Source organism: Protopterus annectens, chromosome 3.part0, assembly GCF_019279795.1.
Source record: "Protopterus annectens isolate FY-2018-M chromosome 3.part0, PAN1.0, whole genome shotgun sequence".
Taxonomy (NCBI): Eukaryota; Metazoa; Chordata; order Ceratodontiformes; family Protopteridae; genus Protopterus; species Protopterus annectens.
This window is the reverse complement of record NC_056731.1, coordinates 353,824,792-353,846,029: the sequence shown is the minus strand read 5'-3', so window position 1 is coordinate 353,846,029 and position 21,238 is coordinate 353,824,792.

Sequence of the window (21,238 nt, the reverse complement as noted above, 5' to 3'; positions counted from 1 at the left end):
AGCAAACAAGGTGTACCAATTTCAGTAAGAAACAGTTCAAATATGCAGGCACTATAAGCCTTTAGCCAGAAATTCCCAGCTCAGACGGCCAGAGTCCAGCCTCTCCTCCCACAAGAGTGCAGACCATGAACCTTCTTAATGTAAAATAACTGGCCTGAAGCCCAAGTGCTTAAACCAGAACTAACACACTTTTAGAATAACAGACACTGAGCCCTCAATCAGCAGTTCCCAACTTAGAAGGATGTAAGTTACCTGTCCTGCCACCACAGTATCCTTGACATTTAATGAGATTCACCCTCCTGTCATAGTTAGTTCCGTGTTTTGGGGCTGTCAAGCATGGTATGAGGTGTAACCTGGTAGTGCTAGGGTGCTCTTAGGAGTCTTGAACCTGTTGTCTATTACTGCACAGATATCAACATTCTCCATGCAGAGTAGAGTTTTGACTGCATGCATCTTGCGGTTTACATGTCCGGCATTGAATATCATTACTTCCATTTTCTTATCCCCTGTGCTACCTATGTAGGTGGCCTTCTGTTTTCAGCCTTACCACCAGAATGCAAAGATGTGCAGACATTAGACTATGGTAATTAATAGTGGTGTACAAAACAATACAATGACAATCATACTGTTAATGCATCAGGCATGCTGGGATATACCCACAATGATATCATTGCACTGTACTGTTGACAACATGATCATATTACTACACTTCTATGTAGTCACCCTGTGCATCAGCACCATGTTAACCGGTTCCTGCATTGATGTTACAGATTGCAGGAAGTGGCATCATATGCACAGGGTGTGTACTTCGTATGCCTGAGTCTGCCACTGATACAACCAATCGACATGTATGTGTGTGTGTTAGTGAGGGACAACAGTACAAGATGGGGCAATGTTGATGCGGTGTGTGCATGTATGTGTTAGCCCTAGGTGTTAGCATTATGCATGTGTGTATGCATGCACACAGTTCCACCTCGTGGCTGCCATATATGGGTGTTTGTGGACAGCCACAGAACACTGCCAGGTCATAAAGATCACTGTCTCTGGCCACGGAGATGGTACCTGTGCCTGGCAGGGGTGCTACGGACAGTATAAGGTACTAAGCCAGACTGGGTACTGTCATCAGAAGCAGTTGGTTGATGACTGGACACATGTCCCTGCTGGGACTGTCCAGAGCCACATGCACATGGTCTCCTAGGGTGGTGTGATGACAGACCCAGCATTGCTGGGGCTGGTACTGGCACTATGGGATTGGCTGCGGGTTTGTTGTCATCCACAATGACTGCCAGCTGCTGATGTTGCTGGCATACATCCACATCGATGCCTCAACCATCCTGCATTGCCCTGGCTCATGGACATGTAGTTGTGGAACAGATCTAATGTGTCCCCCCAACGTCTGTCAATGACCTTGGTGAAATTACGGATGGCAGCCGCAATGTCATGCATAGTGTCATTCATAGCAGTGCAATGTGCTCTAAGCTCCCTCAGACCCTGTCTGGTGTACCATTCCATACGTGCCTGTGCCTGCATTACAGCCCGGAACATAGCTGAAGTTGAAAGACCTCTGTGGGCACGTCTGACAGGGGCAGTACGACCACGGATGCTCCCACGAGAACCCCTGGACATCTGCCTGTGTGGTACCATGTCAGGACTCTGGCCATGGCTGCTGTGAGGGGATGCATGTGCCACTGATACCACATTACCCTGGTCAATTCCCACTGTATGCTGTCCCTCACCTAAGGACATTGGTGACAATAGATGTATTGGCAGGATGACTGTGCACATTGATGGGGTTGACTGCTGTGTACTGTCAATTGGCTGACCAACAACAGACCCTGTCACACCTCCCTGTGCCATTGCACATGTATCATCATTATCACTATCCCCAGCAGTGGATTCAGGTTCCCTGCTGCACACCACCAGAGCAACACCAGAACCTGTGAGAGGAAGACAGGAAACACAGTTTACAATGTGTACACAATGTTACCACAGATGCACACGGGCACATGCACAAATGCGCACATGAACACATGGGCACATGCACGCATGCACACATGCACACATGCGCACATGCACACATGCACACATGCACACATGCACACATGCACACATGCACACATGCACACATGCGCACATGCACACATGGGCACATGGGCACATGCACACATGGGCACATGCACACATGCACACATGCACACATGCACACATGCACACATGCGCACATGCACACATGGGCACATGCACACATGCACACATGCACACATGCGCACATGCACACATGTGCACATGTGCACATGCACACATGCACGCATGCACACATGTACACATGCACACATGGGCACAAGCACACTCCTCAGTACATGAGATACAAACACACAGACACAAACACACCTGCAATCCAACACATAGCAATACTGTTTGAGGGTATTATTACTATTATTATCATTAGTATTAAAAGTATTGTTATTACACACTCACCAGCATGGATTGGCTGCCTTGCTGTTACACCAGAGGGACCTGCACAAATAAGACATTTATTGTCAGTGGGCACAACTGTGCCATTGATACTGTGAGTATGATACAGTTCAGTAGTTCAACAGTTGGCTTTCACAGGTCTACTGCTGATATTGAGAATATCAATCTTGCACAATAATTTCCAGGATAACAGCTACAAACACAGTACACATCTCACACATGAGTAAACTACCAGTGCAGAGAACAGTCAACTGTACATATGGCATGTTACCTGCACGCTCCATGTCCACATGCTGGGTGGCTCCAGCCTCCATCATTACACATGTCTGTGGATGTTGTTGTTGTTGGGCTGGAGCCACAACACTTAGGAGGAGCCCCTCCAGTCTGGTGAGGGAGGGTGTATAGCTGCCCCACCACCTGTGGCAAGCTGTTGCCTGTGGATATCAGACGCACGCTGATGGACATTTCTAATTAAATCAATGCAGTGATGGCGTACCTGCTCATATGTCCAGTTATGCATGCCTATGTCATTTATCCAACAGACAAGGTCTTGCCACAGTGCAGCCCTCTCCTGCTGGTTCTGGCTGGTGCAGGAAAAGAGTGTGGCAAACTCCGCACCAGGCTCTGGTGTATCTCCTTTTCCTCTGCAGCCAAGTATGAGGGGTTGCGCTGGTGCACCATTGCCCTGGAAGGAAAAGAAAAATATGTCAGCAAGTAATATGGCACACATAATACTCTACTGTAGTGATATCATTGAACTACCATATATAGCATCTGTCTGTCTATTGGGGGATACACATGTAAATGACCACATATCACTGCTCAGCCAACAACTGTGTGACAGTGTCTGGCACACTCCATACAACAAACTAGTATACACCAGCAGTCGGCACACTGTTTGAGGTCCAATGCACAACCTCACACTGGGGCTATGTATTAAGGTAATGGATGGGGAATATTGTCAACCCATGGAATGCATGCAATGCACAGTTAAAATTTCAATGGTAATGCACCCTAGTCTTTGTGGCTATACCCCTACCTACACCACAGTCACATACAGGGAACCACAGCACAACATATGGCAATGTAGTATGTTTGTATCCCAATACCTGACACATCTTTCTCTGGCCTCACACCATGGACACACACTACCATGACAGACACAAAGTCATGCTGAGCAATCACACCATTACAGACCTTGCGTACAGTCAGTGGCACACTCATTCCACCTCACATAGTTGGTATTGCAATGAGTACATGTGTGTGTGTGCATTGTGTCATAGGTAGGTAGTATGCTATTGGCCCTGGGCCTACAGCAGCATACTGTTATGCTACCCTGCCCCTTGGGACACATGTAATGTGATTGTACTTGCTCCTGTCAAACAGTTACACTGGGTGACTCATATGGCATATTACCTATCTGCATAACATTCAACAGGGGTATGTCTGACCTCTACTAATGAGGAGCCTTGCTTCTTAATGCTGGGTGGTTTACTGCAGGGTATGGCTTATTTGTGGGTAGGAACCTGTACCTCCACCATGGGCTCTTTACTGCGGTGCCAAGGATGACAGACATAGGTCATTTAGGCTGGCGATATTGTGAGGTGTTACCATGGTTGTTGGACAACTGTTATGGGTGTGACTTAACTATGTATATCCAGCAGTGGTAACCTCTGTGTAGGTAGTATGAAAGGCACTCTATCTGTGGTTTTGTCAGTCACTCTGCATAGGTGATGTGTTTGAGGGCATTATCACTGTTTGTTAGGTATGAATGTGTCCTTCTCCCTTTCTGTAGTTGTCATGGGAGGTACATACCATGAAGGACATTGTGAGGTGTAGAGGGGTAGAGTGACCTACATTTCCCTAGCTGACACACCATTTGTGCTGACACGTACCATGTACAGGGATTACAAGACTAGTGTGCCACTGTCAATATCAAAGGGGAGGCTATTGTACACTTGTTTCCCATGTTCCCTTCTGACACATCCAGTAGTAGGCAGGCAACCACCTATGTGGTGGTTAGTGGTGAAAGTGTTTTGGAATGGGGTATGGTACTCCAGTATCCACACTGGTGTTCATTCCATGCCTTTGTCACCAGGCACCTGTTGCAATACATCTGCACACATGTGCCTCTCTCAGTACATATATATATATATATATATATATATATATATATATATATATATAGAGAGAGAGAGAGAGAGATATTCATATACATACATATCTCTAGACATTCATATCTGTCTGTATATGTGTATGTATCTATATATATATCTGTATATGTATGTGTCTATTACATATATATGCATATACATATTCTATCTATCTATCTATATATGTCTATTTATTTATATATCCCTCTCTATCTATGTACACATATATGCATATTATATATACATATATATATATATATATATATATATATATATATATATATACATATATTTTTTTTTATTTATTTACACATACGAATACATACACTAACATACTGCTAAACATCCATTACTGTACAACCTACATTGTACGCTGCACTACAACCTACATTGATATGTGCACATAGCAACCTTCAAATACATATGTATGTCCAGCCTTCACTAACAGCTGCAGTATGTCCCATGCCCTATGCACATCTTCATATATATATAGATACAGACTGCTAACACATATGGAGGGTTCACAGTATGTAGATTATTAGATTATGTAGTTTACATTACCTTTGTTTCTCACTGCTGTTTGTGATGGCTTGCTGCTTGGTGGCCTGCTGATGGTTAGCTTGATGGTTTTTAATTTTTTTTTTTTGGTGTCTCTCTCTGTGTCTCTGTGTCTCTGTCTCTCTCTCTCTCTCTCTCTGTCTCTCCCTCCGATTGTTGCAATGAAACTATTACATGTGTGGACTAGCAGTACAGGCTGCTTTTGTAGGTATCTGCACATGTGCATGTGATGGTCTCTGCACCAATTGTTAGCCAGCATTTACTAATTGCATGCAGCCTGCTGTGTGGTAATTGCAGTTCTCACTGTTATTTCAGGACAGTGCTATAAAATGTTAGGTTAGGTAGGCGTAGCCCTTTCAGATTTTCAAGGTGGGGACCATGCTGGTATGCTGTGGACACTGTTCTGTGAGTGTAAAGGTTGGTATGTCTGTCATATTTAAGGCTGTGTTGTAGGCACTGAAATGCATGTTGTACTGAAACCTGACTATTGCTTCCTCCAGTTCATTCTTCTCAGTGTGCATGTTAACTGACACCTAATAATATTAATACTGTTTAAATGGGAGTATGTGCTTCCCTGTGGGACTTGTGGATTAACTGGTATACAGCAGTGGCTCTTGCAATTTGTTGCTATGGCTTCACTATTTAACCTTTACATTCACTCCTTGAAGGACTGCTAGGTGTCTATACTGGAATGTGTTTCTATGGCTTTCCTATTTTCCATTTACATTCACTCCTTGTAATGCTTGCTATATTTCTTTCAGCAGCAATTCCTTATATGTTTGGTGTGGTTTGGTGGTACTGCATGCAGTCTGGTCTGGCCAAGGTGTGGGGCTTGACACCTACAAGGGTATTTTATTTTGCTGCTGAGCAGTAGTGGGGCCTTGTACTTTGTACTAACAGTTATGGATAGCAGGCACATGCAGCTCTTGTAAACTGCTATACTGTCCTTATTTTATTAGTTGGCTACATCCTTTGATATTTCTGGGTTGTACTCCTAAATGAGGGTGTGCTTGTGGAAGCAATTGTACAGCTATTCACAGAGTGTGTGACAGCAGACAGAATGATATGCCTGTGAGTTTGTGACACTTGCAGGTCTCAGATACTCTCAGGTGCATCTTTTATCAGCCTCAGGGAAAGGTACATATCAGTGGGATACACCCGTGATATATTTCAGATATTCTGCAGTTGTGACTGTGGGGTATTTTGAGCATATGTATTACTACACCATTTCTGACATGCAAGTAGTGCATACTTTAAGTAATTGACAGTTACCATTATGTGGAATTCCACACCTTTCTGCCTACTGTTAGTACATTTCACAGGGAGTCAGTGGGGCACAGTTAACATTTGTTTTCAAATCAGGAACCTCCCTGTAAATCAGTCACAGTTGCGAGGTCTGGCGTCTTACCTATTCAAATATGGCAGTGTTTATCCTGCTCTGATAGTGTGTGTGGTTTGCAAGGTGCTACTGTCACATTATTACCTACTAGCTACCTACTAGCATGGCTGTTTGTCTTCTCACACTAATGTAATACAAATCCACAAGAATTGCCAGTAAAGATACAAGAAAAGCTTTGTGTAATAGCCTTCCTATATTCCCTTTACATTCAGTCCTACTATTTCATGATATATTGCTTTCAGCACAAAGTTCTTGTATATCAGTCATGGCTTAGTGGTAAGTCATGCAGACTAGTGTTTCCAAGGTCCTGGGTCTGAGACTGACAGAGGCCTTGTCATTCAGAGTGACTAAGGCACTTTTAAGCAGTTGTAAGTGGGTTAGAGCTGGTTTGCGCGGTGCTCACGCATGCACACTGTCACTTAACTTCACGCACACTCGCTTAGCTAAGTGCGCACAACTGCTTAAAAGTGCTTACTCTCACGCACACCTGCGCTAATTTCTTTGAAAGAAAAGAAAATGGAGAGATAGGAAAGTGGTGAAAAAGGGGGCACAAAGAGGGTAGGACAGTAGGAAAACAAGCTCGGGATTTGCAGGAAGGATGTAGGAAAGGCCCATAGCTACCCATTTCTTTATCAGCAACAGCTGTGCATATGTGTGTAATTTGGTGTGAAATTTGAAACCTTCCACCCCTGAGAGAGGGGTGAGGACAACAAAATATGTTGTACAGCCAATTGTAATTACCAGTTCACATGTCCAGCAGACATGTCTTCAAAATGGGCAGCTATGTATGGGACGTAATTTTTTTGTGGGAACAGAGTGCCCTTTTTTTATTTTTTTTTTCAGGTGAGAGTGGAATGTGAGGTACAGGAAGTAGGTATATTTGGGGAGGTAGGTAGGGGAGGTTAACAGACAAGACAAACAAGATGCATACAGGGGCGAAGTATGACACATGTGGGGGGAAACACAATTGACGGGGATGGATGTTTGGATATCGCGAGCCCATGAGCCCACAGATGGCAACAGTGGAACTGAGATCCCCACCCATGGGCAGTTGCCACTGCACCTTCACTGCCCAGGACGGGGCTGTGCTGGGGGCTGTGTAGGATGGGCAGCAGGCACACCCGTGAGTTACGCCACCCGTGCCTCAAGCTGGCGTAGGGGTTCAAGCACAGAATGCCTGATCTCACTACGCACCACAGACCGGACACTTTGGAGGGTGAGTGGACGGTCTCCTCCGGCCACGCTTGCAGAGGGGGGATGAGCCCCATCCCCTGTAGTGCTTCCACCCGAAGGTGGCACAGGGCCACCGGAGGAGGTTCCGGCCTGGGCACTAGTGCCAGGTGCACTCGCCAGCTGAGATGGGAGAGGTGGGTCCGCTGGAACCCGCCTTCCCTGTTGTCCTATGTTTAGCAATATTTTATGACATTTTGGGTTAGTAACAAACAATACCATTTAAAATTAGTTGTAACAGCATGCATCAGTATTCCCATTAACCAAACACCCATGAATTCCAAACATTGAACAGCAAGCATAGCACATGCATATTCTGAACAACAGTACACAATCCACAGCATGCAGGGTTGATTGATGGCAACAGGCCATCAGGTTTGGATATGTGAACAGGGCACATGCATCAACATACATGCAAATATGTATGAACCAACAGGACAAATGTCCATGGGAATTAATTGTGAATACACATACCCAGTTTGGTGTGGAATGGCATTATTTGTGAAAATAGGTAAGGGTGAAGAAATATTTTATTAACAACTTCAACTACCTATACATATGCTGTACATTTCTAGTAGCTGCAGATATATATATATACCCTACAGGTCTTAGTACAGTTTCCTATATGTAACCTTAGGAATGTTGGTGATGGGACTGTTACTGCTTCATTAATATACATTGCATTTTTATTCATACATGTTCATATCTGGCTGTGTTCAGGTACAGCATCCTGCAACATTTGATTTATATGGCTCTAGACAACTGTGGATGTTCATTATTTCATACAGCCATACTATCTCCATATTGCAAGGGTACAGCAACATATCCAAATTGTGGGACAGACACATTCCAGCTTCAGTACTTTATTTCAAACATTTCACTTTTTGGTTGTGGCTGTCTCATTCATTTCATTATGTACTGACTGCAGTATACTTTATTCAGAAGTTATAACAGCTTTCTTGGTCGATTCATACCTCTTTCTCACACTCTCACTTGTTTTATTTTTACAATTCAAGATGGTACTTAATTCTAGGTGTTATTAACATGTCTTACTTGGTTACAACAATCCTTTCCAACAGACTCACTTGTTTCATATGGCAGATTTTAAAAGGGGATGTATTTGACACATGTCTATTGTCTTTAGCTTGTTTACCACTAATTTTCAGGCTGCAGCAGGTTATCTGATATTACAATACAGGTGGGAAATCTCTATTTCAGACTTGTTTAATTTTTATTTCTGGATTACAGGCTGCATCACTTATCTAATCATACAGTACTAGCAGAATCTTTCTTCTAGTGTTATTTGAACTTTATTAATAAGTAACTACACTGAACTCTTTTACAAGCTGTCTCACTTATATCGTATAACAATTACAGAAAAATGATTACTAACCTGCCTGGTGGCACAACCGCTCCAGCCTATCACCATAGGCTCACCGATTCACGGAACGCACACCTGCAGCTGTAATATAAATGAAGTAATATTGGAACATACATCTCCATAATATCAGCTAGGATAATTTCTTACATACATAATTACATGGATACTTACTCAGTAGTGAGGCATTGAGCATTTGCCGGGCCTCCTGGATCCAACGGTTCAGTTGGTCCTGCTTTCATCTCTTTCGGTCTGCATGGTGGTGACGGACCTGTTCACCAGTCCTTGGTATGCCTGTGGCACTGGTGAGATCATGTGCCAACCGGTTCCATGCCTCTGCCTTGTACGCTCCCCACAGAACCTGACCCTGCATGAGTTGAGCCTCATGATCGTGGACTAGGAGCCAAACCATATATTTGGACTCCTCAACACCCCACCTCTGTGCTCGGAAGCGACTGCCCTCTCCTACACCTGCCATCCTGACTGCAAGTAGGTTCCACAATCAGTTATGCTGTGTTTTCCCGCCTATGGGGCTTATATATGCCGTTTTTCCCACACTTATCTGTGATTGGCCATTTTGGAAATGTATCATCTTAAAAAAACCTGCTTTGTCATGCTTCTATTTCCATTCATTCCTATATATATGCTAATACTGCATTTTTCAGTACAGCTGTCATGGCTTAGTGGTTCAGTGCTTTGACTATGATGCACAGTATCCTGGGTTCGAGCCTGGGCATTGCTTTTTTTTTTATTTTACTACTGTCTAGACAGGCTAGGAGGTGTGTCTGTGTAAAGGCGGCTTTGATACAGGTTGCTCAACATTGCCCGCCGGTAAGCCGGTTGGCGCACTGCGCAGCTCCGCACAAACGGGTTACGCTGGTTAACGCGTTATATGGCTATGAGCACGCATATTACTCTATGAGAAATGTTGCTCAACTACGGGCACACAGTTTCAGCATGTTAAAGCACTGCTCAACTCCGGGCACTTACACCTGTTAAACCACTGCTCACCTGCAGGCAATCACACTCAGCTTGTTAGAGCGCTGCTCAGCTATGGGCACTTATAAAATTTTTTTTTTATTGTGTCAGATTTCTTCAAAAATACATGGCCCATTTCATTACATTTTACTTAAATTATAGTTTTATATATATATATATATATATATATATATATATATATATATATATATACACATATATGTCAGGGGATTGTTTCGTGCTTATTTCACTAAAAATAGAAAATGAGGTTGTTGGGGCTTGAACCGTGACTACCTCCTCTTTGGCCGACGTCTCTACCGCTACGCTATTGCTACTTGGCTTAATTTACATATTTAGATCTTATATACTTTTCCAATGAGTGCTAACTGTGGCTGAGCGAAGGGCACACCCGCGCAAACGAGCGCAATTACGGGCAAACATTTTTGAGATTATAAAAAAAAACAAATTAAACTGTTGATTTTTACGTTTTACATTACAGTTGGGTTTATAGTCTGTGGGGGTATGTGTGCTGTTGTGTTTCTTGACATTTCCACGGACTCGCTTGTGAGAGTTTCCTTTCAGGACTGTGATTCTTCTGGGGGCGTGCCCCTTTGAAGGACTCACCGTGCGGACACACTCCCTACTTTCCTACACGGACCGTGTTAGCCTAGGGTGTGATTCAGCATGCCCTCATGAATATGCATGGCATGCTGACATCACACCATTTAACTGCAGCCTCCATGTAAGACTTGCTAACTCTTACACGGAGGTTTCGTGAATCCTGCCCTATTAGATCATTGGCATATCACATGAATATATAAATTCAGAAAAGAAGCAGTTATGATTATCAAGTCTATACACATTTGCTGCAACCAGGTATGGTGTTATACCATTAATTAATTGCAATGCTATGATGTCATAAATAAAACTACTTATTTCAGTATGGCAATACCACATACAATTAAAATAGCTATTAGTCTTACAGAAAGACCTGATGTATAAGTACCGCATGCCTCTCTAGGCGAGTTAACCTCACTTGGTGCACCTCCCTGTTCACTGCAATGTCTTCAACAGCTGTACAATACAGAAGAGAAGAAGAAACATGAAAGCATACTGAATAACAGTCTTGGCTGGGTCTTATATTCTATATCATTTAATACAGATGGGTTGGTATACTTACACTCTCATCCTCCCATTGGCTAAAGAGGTTCTTCTTGCACCATTTCAGGTCACTGTAGTGGTGACAACAATTCTATCCAGTGTGCCAGTTTCACTGGTGACAGCCACGGCTAATCTGTTCCAAGCCTCAGTCTTGTGCTGAGACCTAGTATAACCCCCCTGCAGCACCCTACAGCTGTAGCACTTCACAATGAATGCCAGAAAACTTTTGGACTCCTCAACACCTCTGAATTCAGCACCATCATCTCCCACACCAGCCACACCTGCAGATATCAAGCAACTCTGATTCTGAATTGGCACCAAATTCCAATCTCATGTTTAACAGCTAGTGCACAAGCATGCACAACTACGCCAACAGCATTTACAAGACAGAAAGCACACACAGGTATTGGCAAAGAAAGAGGAATGTATTTTATCAAACAGCAATGAAGGTGTGAAATATGGCAATGAGAGTTCCCATGTCTGATACACACCCTATCCATACTTTTTCAAATGGTCAGCACTGACAGGCTCAATAGCTTTAATTGCTATCCTTAGTGTTTTGGAGGATAAATAGGTGCATCAGCAGGATAAACAGACTTTATGTTATGTGACCAAATGGTTATTCTTCAGAAGAACGAACGGCTGAAATATTGAAGACCATATGGTCAAGAACATATGATTGATATTTCAAAAGATTGATCTTCTGATATTGCAACAAAAATAAAAAAAAAAAACAGTTAAAGAAGATGGTAATGCAGGGGGGCAAGTCCCCCTGCACACCCCATGTGGGGGCTGCCCCCCACACCCCCTACTTAAATATACCAACTCTGAGATTGCACTACAGCAGGGAGTAGGAAAATCTCCTGTTCCACGCTGTATTGACAGTGTAGTGCGATCTCGGAGTTGGTATATTTAAGTAGGGGGTGTGGGGGGTGCAGGGAGGCTTGCCCCCCTGCATTACCGTCTTCTTAAACTGTTTTTTTTTATTTTTGTAACAATTTCAGAAGATCAATCTTTTGAAATATCAATCATATGTTCTTGACCATATGGTCTTCGATATTTCAGCTGTTCGATCTTCTGAAGTGTAACCGACCAAATATACAATGTTTACAGAAGTTTTAACAAATTTGGTAAAATATCATCAGGGTATTTTAGAAAAAAAAATCTTAACATGAGAGCAAATGAGTATCCCATGTTTTCTTATTCGACAGGTAGATGTATAAGAGATTTCTTGGTGCATGGCAAGTTTCAGCTGCCTGTAAGTCATAGGAGTTTGCAGGTAGGTGCAACAGGTACTTTCCCTTGTGGAAAGTGCAGTTGTTGCCAGTATGTAGTAAAGGTTTGACAAAGTTAATGAAAAGTATTTTACATGTAAAGGGAGATTTTCCTGTGACAGCACTGGAATAGTTTATGGTTTGAAATGTCCCTGTGGTAAGGTATACACAGGAGAAAGTAAAAGAAGTTTCAAACAAAGGTTGAAGGAACATGTTAGGGATGTTAAGAAGGGCAAAGAAGAAAGTCCTGTTGCATCACATTTTAAAGAATGTCACAGTGGAAATATACAAGGCTTATAAGCTAGAATTCTAGGTAAACTAGAATTCTGGGGCAAGTACAACAAATGTATGACTTTGATATTAAAAGACAACTTTGGAAGTTAGACTCTACTTTAATTCTGAAATTTAACTCTTTAATTCCATATGGAATGAATCAAGAATGCCATTGGAAATGTTTTCTTTAATTAATTTAAGTCAATGATTGGTTAATTGTTTGTAATATGCTATTTAAAGATAGAATATGTGAAGTAGGGATGTACTCTGTAAAGGGTGAACAGCTAAGGCGCTAGAGGGGTTTGCATTTTATGCTTTGTATTTGCTGCTAACCAGATTTTATTGGGTCCACTGTGTGCTTATTTTACCTGTTTTGTGGGACTACATTGTGGATCTACTACTGGACTGGACTATAATTTTAATAAAATACAAAGATAATCACTGGCTTCTTTCACTGTGTGGTGGTGAGCTGTTTTGTTTCTAGTTTGTAGTGAAGTAGATAAATAGGATGACTTGGTACATAACTTGCTGGAATTACACACTGTACAAAGTTAGTTGACCAATGTGGGAATCAAACCTAAGGAACATATGATGTATAAATTTCATGTAAGGTGATTATTTATCAGTGCTACAGAAGTCCCTGTCATCCATGTTCATTGCAGATTAACTGCATTCATTATGAATGGTGATAGACTTCAGATAGGCCTGTATGTGTGTGACCTATTGGAAGTCCTGTGAAATGTATTCCCATGAAAGACGCAGTATTATTGTTTGTAAATGTATGCCAGATGGCTAGACTTTCATAAGCTGATTAATACAGGTTAGGGAATGATCCTAAAGACAGAGTTATGTATTTATTTATTATTTTTTGACATTTTATTATCAGAAAAGTCCGACTGAGGAGAAGCCCATTTTCAGCTGTGACCCAGGAAGAAAAGCTGCAAATTATTAAAAAACATGCTAAGAACAATAATTTTGCAGTCTTCAAAAATAAAATAAAAGAATCTGCAGTTTAAATAATTATAACCAATTATTTATTTATTTTTTATTTTTATTTTACATTTGTTTACCGGGATAGTCCAACTGGGCACTGGTCCATTTACAGTGGAGGCCCGGGGAGAAAAGTTCCACAATAAGTAAAGATAGTTTAACACATGATACTATGAACAACATGTATGCAACAATAAAGAACATTAATACAGAATCAGAAAATCCTGGTTAAACATAGAGAAATCTAAAATTTGAAATCAGCAGTAGAGATTCCAGAAACTGTAGTAGATTAACAGTAGGTATAATAGTATAGATAGAAGTTTGTAGTGAAAGAAACAGAGGGTTATGTGATGCATGGACATATCCAGGAATTCATTAGGTGTGCTTTAACTGAGTTTTTGAACTGTGTAGTTGTAGAGGTGGAGGTCAGAGTAGGGGGAGGTTATTCCAGTTTCTAGCTATGTTATGAGAGAATAATGCTTTCCCTGCAGAATTGTTAGCCTTAAAGATACAGAGGAGTGATTTGTCAGAAGTGCGGAGAGGACAATTTGATACATACCGGATAAGAAGTTGGCTTAGTGATGGGGTTTTATTAGGATATCTAACAATATTGTAGGCAATTATTAATTGGTGATAATTGAGTAGTTGGGGAAGTTCATTAGACATAATAGAAAAACATTGGTTAAGAATCTATACAAGGTAGTTCACAATTATTTAATATTTAGAGAAATTTTAGACACTGTAGAGAAATTAAAGGTAGGTTAGACTAATAGAAATAGGAACTTCAATATGAAGTGAGGGAAAAACAGGCTTATGGTATATTTTAGAGAAAGTTAGGGAAGAAAATTTGATAGCAGTAAGGAATTAAGTGAAGACAGGAGAGTAAGGAGGTATAAGGAATGAAAAGGTACTTGTTCATATTTAGGGAAATAGTTTATCTCGATTTTGAGCAAGAACAGAGTCAAATTTTAGCTAGGAAGTCTTTCAGAGTGGTTATGAAAGATGGGAGGGATCGTATAGACCTGATGGATACAGGTAAGGAGTTCCAGGCCTTAGCAACCTTGCACAAGTACAAACAATGCCCAGCAGATTTGCTAGGTTTGGTCACTGGATCACAATGGCCAACTAGGAGCATAGTTGTGTAGAATGTTTTTTAGTGCTGGACTGGCAGATAGATGCTGGATAATTTTACAGGTGGTAAGAAGTTGTGTATATGTTAGTTGATGTTATACACCACAACACCAAAACAGTGCCATGCAACCAGGACTGCACACCACTCGCAGAATCAGAATTCACACAAATGATAAAAAACAAACATAGTAATGGCTTACTGGGAACATTGCTATGTATTCGATTTGAGATATAAAAGGGCACGGACCCTTTACAGTCGCTACCTTGCTGATTTGGTCATCCTTTGGAATGACACTGAAGAACAACTAATGGAATTTTTTGACAAAATTAATAGTACTAACCAGTTTTTAAGGTTCACTATCGACTATTCAATTATTACCCTGAATTACCTGGATGTACAGATTATTAAAGATGTTGTTAATAAGAGATTTGTTTTGAACATTTATAGAAAGTCCATATATTTTGTCACCCCGGTATCAAAAGAAAGCCATGGTAAAAGGACAATTGGTTAAGTTATGTCGTATGATTTTGAATCCTGTTTTGTTTCAAGAAGAAATTGATAAGCTTTGATGTATGCTTAGAAGAAGAGGTTACCCAGAGGACTTTCTTGGTAACATTTTTATAGTAGTCAACACAAAAAAGTAAATGGGTTGTATTTTCCTCTCCTAGGAGAATCAGTACTTGCTAAGGTAGAACCAAACAATGATAAAAAATGAAGTGATTATAACCATAGCCTAGTATTCACTTTTAATGTGAATAGTGAAGCCATCTGTCAAATAGTAAGAAGGAACTAGAAGGTCTTTGAATTAGGATGGATTAACCAAGAAACAGTTGCTAACAATTCCCATGTAATTTTTAGGAGGGATTGGAATATTAAAAACTATATTGAATGACGAGGAGATATAAATAATATTTGTTTGCAATTCGGTGTAACTAGGAAAGGTGCATTCAGAAGTGGTAGATATCCCCAGTGTTCCCTCTTATTAGAAAGCACTGATATTAAGGTAAATGGGTATGGGTATATCAAATCTGATGTTTATGTAAACTGTAATTTCAAAGGCGTAATATACATTGCTATATGTCAATCATGTGATAAATGTTAAGTAGGGAAAACAGAGAGATTTTTAAAGAAAGGATGTAAAAGTATATGTATGCTGTTAAAAAGCAAAACCAGACAAACACCCTTTGGAAGCATATTTAGCAGAATTGAGACTTTCTTTTAAGTTTTTTGGGTTAGACACGGTTGAACCAGATTTATGTGGTGGACTGTGGAAGTATAACTTGACAGATCAAATTATTTGCCGCTGGACCTAATAGTCTTCATGACACTATCTCTATTCTACCTATTTTAAAATTGAAATCTATAGGTTATGGTGTTTAAATCATTGTACAAGTTTACTTACTGTATTTATAACTTTTAGATATGTTAATGGAAAAGTGTGTGCTGTGCAAATTTAAATTTAAAATGGGGTGGGTTTGCATTTTTCATATTTGACAGGTAATAATATGATGCTTTAAATTGTTGAAAAATGTAATCAGGTTTACTACTTCCTGTTCAAAGGTTATATAAGGAAGTGATGTTTTAACTGTTTTTTTTAGCACTGATGAAGTCCTATTATAAGTTATTGGGGTGAAAACACTTAGAAATTTTCACTAAATGTTTTTTTTTTTATTATGTCAGCTGGAGTACACTTTTTTACTTCCAGTGTTCTGGACTTTTGTATATTTGTTATCACTTGTGTGAATGCTGATTCTGTGAGTGGTGTGCAGTCCTGGTTGTGAAGCACTGTTTTGGTGTTGATGTTAGCTGATGTGGCAGTTCTAACTAATTTAGGCTTTTCAGTGCTATACAGTGGAGGGTTCTGAAAGGGGTACATCCTGAAAATTTAGCAACTTTGTTACAGCATTACTCAAGTTTTCATTTTTGTGAAGCCTGGAGATTCATAAGGATGGGAGTGCCATAAAGAAGAGTAAAGCTGTAATAAGTAGTGGCAAGTGTAGTTTTAGTTGTGTCAGTGAGAAAGATTTTGTCTCTATAAAACATCCCTAGTTTTTGATGAGTTTTTGTTATGTAATTTTGTATATGCAGGTCGAATGTAAGATTATAATCCACTATCACCCCTAATAGTTTGCTATGAGCAGTGACTTCAATTGTTTGATTATCAAGATTTTTTTTCATGAGAGTTGGGCTATGCAATAAGAGAAGATGATTTTAACGTAAGTATTCTGCCCATCATAGATATGCAAGTACATTCTTAAAGCATTGTAATAATTATCCTGCTTAAACAATTACACACACAGTCAACTGTGTTTTATAAGTAAATCATTTATGAGATATGCTACTTAGAAAAATTTATTTATCAAAGCATGAATGAGACATTTCTTGCAATAAACATAAGTATGATAGCCATTTGTGTCTAGTGTTACCTTCCAAATCAAAGTGTTGTTAGAAAGTGCACCTTTTATCTGTAAAGTCAGTGCACTTTTACCTTATGCAACAGAGACAGTTTCATAGCAAGTGGATGTTCTCCTCTCAGTACTGTCCAGAGTGCTAACATCTACACACTGTATATAAGTCTATTTGTGCTACATAAGGCTTCTGAAATAAAATGTTTCACTTTTTTCTTTAACCAGGTAAACTTAATTGTAGACCACTTAACAGCAAGCAACTGCAAAAAACAAGAAAATATGAAATTCTGATAAAAGTAAATCATAAATCTTAGTAACTAAATTCCTTTATGGAATTATCACTTGCGACATAGGCAAATTTACATTTATATAAAAGTAATCAAACTGTATTAAGTTCACATTTACAAACATTATACTTCACATGTATTACTATATATCATATAATCTAAGCAACAGTATATACATATTCAATTCCTGCCCCTTTTTTAAACAAGAAACATCTTTATTAAATCATCACTTATGACATAGACAATCATGCATTTATATAAATGAAAACAAACCACACTGACACAATCCTAGTTGCAAGCATTTTACATCACAAACCATACTAAAACACTCCCAGTTCATTCAGTATGGATTTGAACCCCAAAACAACTCTGTTACTGGTCCAATGTCACTGCATTTACAGCTTGTGCCACAGAAACAGGTTTACATCATATGCACATCACTCACTTATTATTAACACTGTGCAGCAGTGACAAAACTGTTTGTGCTAAAGAAGATTACAGAAATGAAATTATTCATTCTTTCCTTCACCTGTGAGCCCTGACTGTGCTTTGCTAAGCAGAGCAGAAATTACACAGACAAAAAACATGTAAAACACTTTATATTCCATACAACAAAACATAAGCTGAATTTAGCATCAGCTGCAAACATTCCAAGCAGCATGTGGCTTCAAGATGGATTCAAACCCTATATCCCCTTGCCTGTTTCTTTAAGATCATTTCATTTAACTCATGTACTACAATGATACTCAGATGCAATGAAGAAGTTGCTGTGAGTCATAATGTATCATCTAAGTTAGGGCAAAACTAAAATGTGGTGGCATAAGCACTTTATAACAAGAGCTGAGGCACTTACTTACAAAGGTCAGAGACAGACAAAGCCCTCCTAAGGTGCGGGCAAGGTGATTTGGCAGTCACACACTATGGTATCTGCACAATACAATTTTTGAGAGAGAAGTTCCTATCCTGGTCTGTAAGGTTTTGCAGATTTAGTTTCTTAAATCTGTCAACAGACATTAATGCCCAATGGCTAGAAATGCTAGTTCTTTTGCAGCAGAGAAAAATCACCATAATACGTGTATATAGGCCTAACTTTGATACACCCATGATGTCATTAAGTGCATGCGTTCTCAAGTACTTTTGAAGTTTCACTGATATTGTTTATGTGTTTATATGGCCATCTGGTGGGGGGGGGTGTAAATTTTACCTTCAGTGCAGTGCAAGACAAGTTAAAGTCACATAATATGTCACAGTAATTTGTCTAAAGGTGGACGAAACATAACTGTAGTGAAAAATAATACAGATATTGGCTGCTGGACTCTTCTTCAAGGTGCTGTTTTTCACTTCTGCCTGTTCTCCACAGCTCTCATACACCATTATCCCAGGTCACAGGATGAAGCCTCTCCCTTTATGGATCCAAATTAAAGAAGACAGCAGTGCATGCTCATTCTGCTCATAGTACAATAACTTAAGCTATCCATCAAGCAATAGCAATACCAAGAAATAGACAGTTAGTTCATGGACATTTCTTCCTTCAAAGCATACTATGCACTGTAGTGTATAACATGTCTCTGGACAAGTACAAGAAAAATGATTTCAAACTGAAAAAGCACAACCTTCTTTTGTTAAGTGTTTGATCTATGCTCACTGTCTTTGGGGGAATTTGGGCTACTTGTTCAAAGTAAAATAGTCTATTAGTACACTACCTGCTGATATGTATAACTGAATTATCCATCTGTAATCTAAATGTGTCACTGGACTTTAGTAGCACTACAATGTCCAGTATCTGCTTATTATTGTGGTCTGTATGCCTCCATTGGGAATGGGGTAGATAAGAGGTAAATCTTGAGTCTGGATGGACAGACATATTAGATCTACACATGGCAACACTTGAGATATAAGTCACAGAGCTCAAGTATTAAGAAGCAGTCTATCAGCTTAGTCAAAGCAGGTTTCTTGAAATTACAAAGCTTTCTACAGTATTGTATAAATTGATACTGGTGATGTTTGTAGCCTTCCTAATCATTTTCTACAGTGAAGCCTTAGCTGGCATAACATTTGATAAAAAATGCACAAAGGACTTAATTATGATGTTCTCATGGTTTGGGATGCATTCTACTAATCCCAGAAACTATAGACCCATATCATTTACCATCTGTGACACTAAAATTGTAATCCGTTTCTAACCTTTGATAATAGAACCTTGGTAACAAAGTTGATATCACCTAACAGGCCTCATAGATTCATAGGCAGTCACTAGGCCATTGCTCCATGAGGATCATTAGTAGCCTAGCCCTGTATTCCCATGAAGTTTTAACCAGGTATAACATTTATATTTTGCCCATTTCCATAAGAGACAAGGGTGTTAAACCATGGGTGAGTTTACAATTTCACATCCATTCATCCAGATTACATTTGAAAAGAGTGAGGGAAGTAATTTGCTTTATGTGGAGAAAAAGATAATTGCCAAAAAGTGGTATTCTTTTTGACATACCTATCCCTCCAACATGTTATATTTATGTTAAAGAAGAGCTTAAGATTTGTTGAGCAAGTGTTTATTCCATCATTGCATTTTCAGATTTGCAATAGATCAGAGATGACAGGGTCTGCTGAGGCTATGTACATGAACATAGATGACCCTTCACTAGCCTGTATAATACTGAGAAAAGGTACAAGACTTTGAGTTGGTCAGTGTAGTTTTTATGATGTAGCTCCTTGGTTTTCTTGGCAAGAAGATGTGGTCATTCTAGCTGTATTAAGTGTTTGGAGAGGTACATACTGAAAGGGACATTATACTTAGTGATCAGCCTAATAAGTGGTGACTACAGTGAAATGATGACATCCATGGACCTAGACCCCATTCTCTTACTAATAGGCTGCACAATGAAAAAGGATATTTTTAACAGTAGTGGATACATGGTGTCCACATAGGTTCCCTGCTCCTTATCTACCAAGACAAATTTCAGGACTGCATTGCCGATGTGATAGCTACAGGGGATGTGATGCTTTCTAAATGTGATTATTATAAATTCCTTGGCATGAGTTTAATCCATAGTTATGACCAATGTATTTGCTTGTGAGAGACCCTCTTAGAGGATATTTGTATCCTCTGGAGAGCTTATAATGGCACTAAGTTTACATTCCTCTGCAAACTTGGTCAACCATAATCCTTTATATTACATTTGATCTCAGAGACATAAATGTCAAAGAAGTGAAAAATCTTGAAGCTGAGTGTTATCTGCTATGCCTGTATAAAGTTGACAGTTTCAGCTGATGCTCTTTTCCTGATCTTTACAAAAGTTTCATCTTGCACGCATTTTAGTTTAGGGTTAACATTTCATCACTTGTAAATCAACATGTCTGCAAAGCTCCAAATAATCTCCATTCCCATCTCTCTATTTATGATAATACAGGAATCTAAGGGAAAAAGACAAGTCATTCCTATTCATTTTTAACACTGAACCATTCGCACTTAAAGTAAATTTCCTTATGTGCTATAATGTCCCCTGGGAAGAACACAAAGCTCTTTTTAGTGCTTATGATTA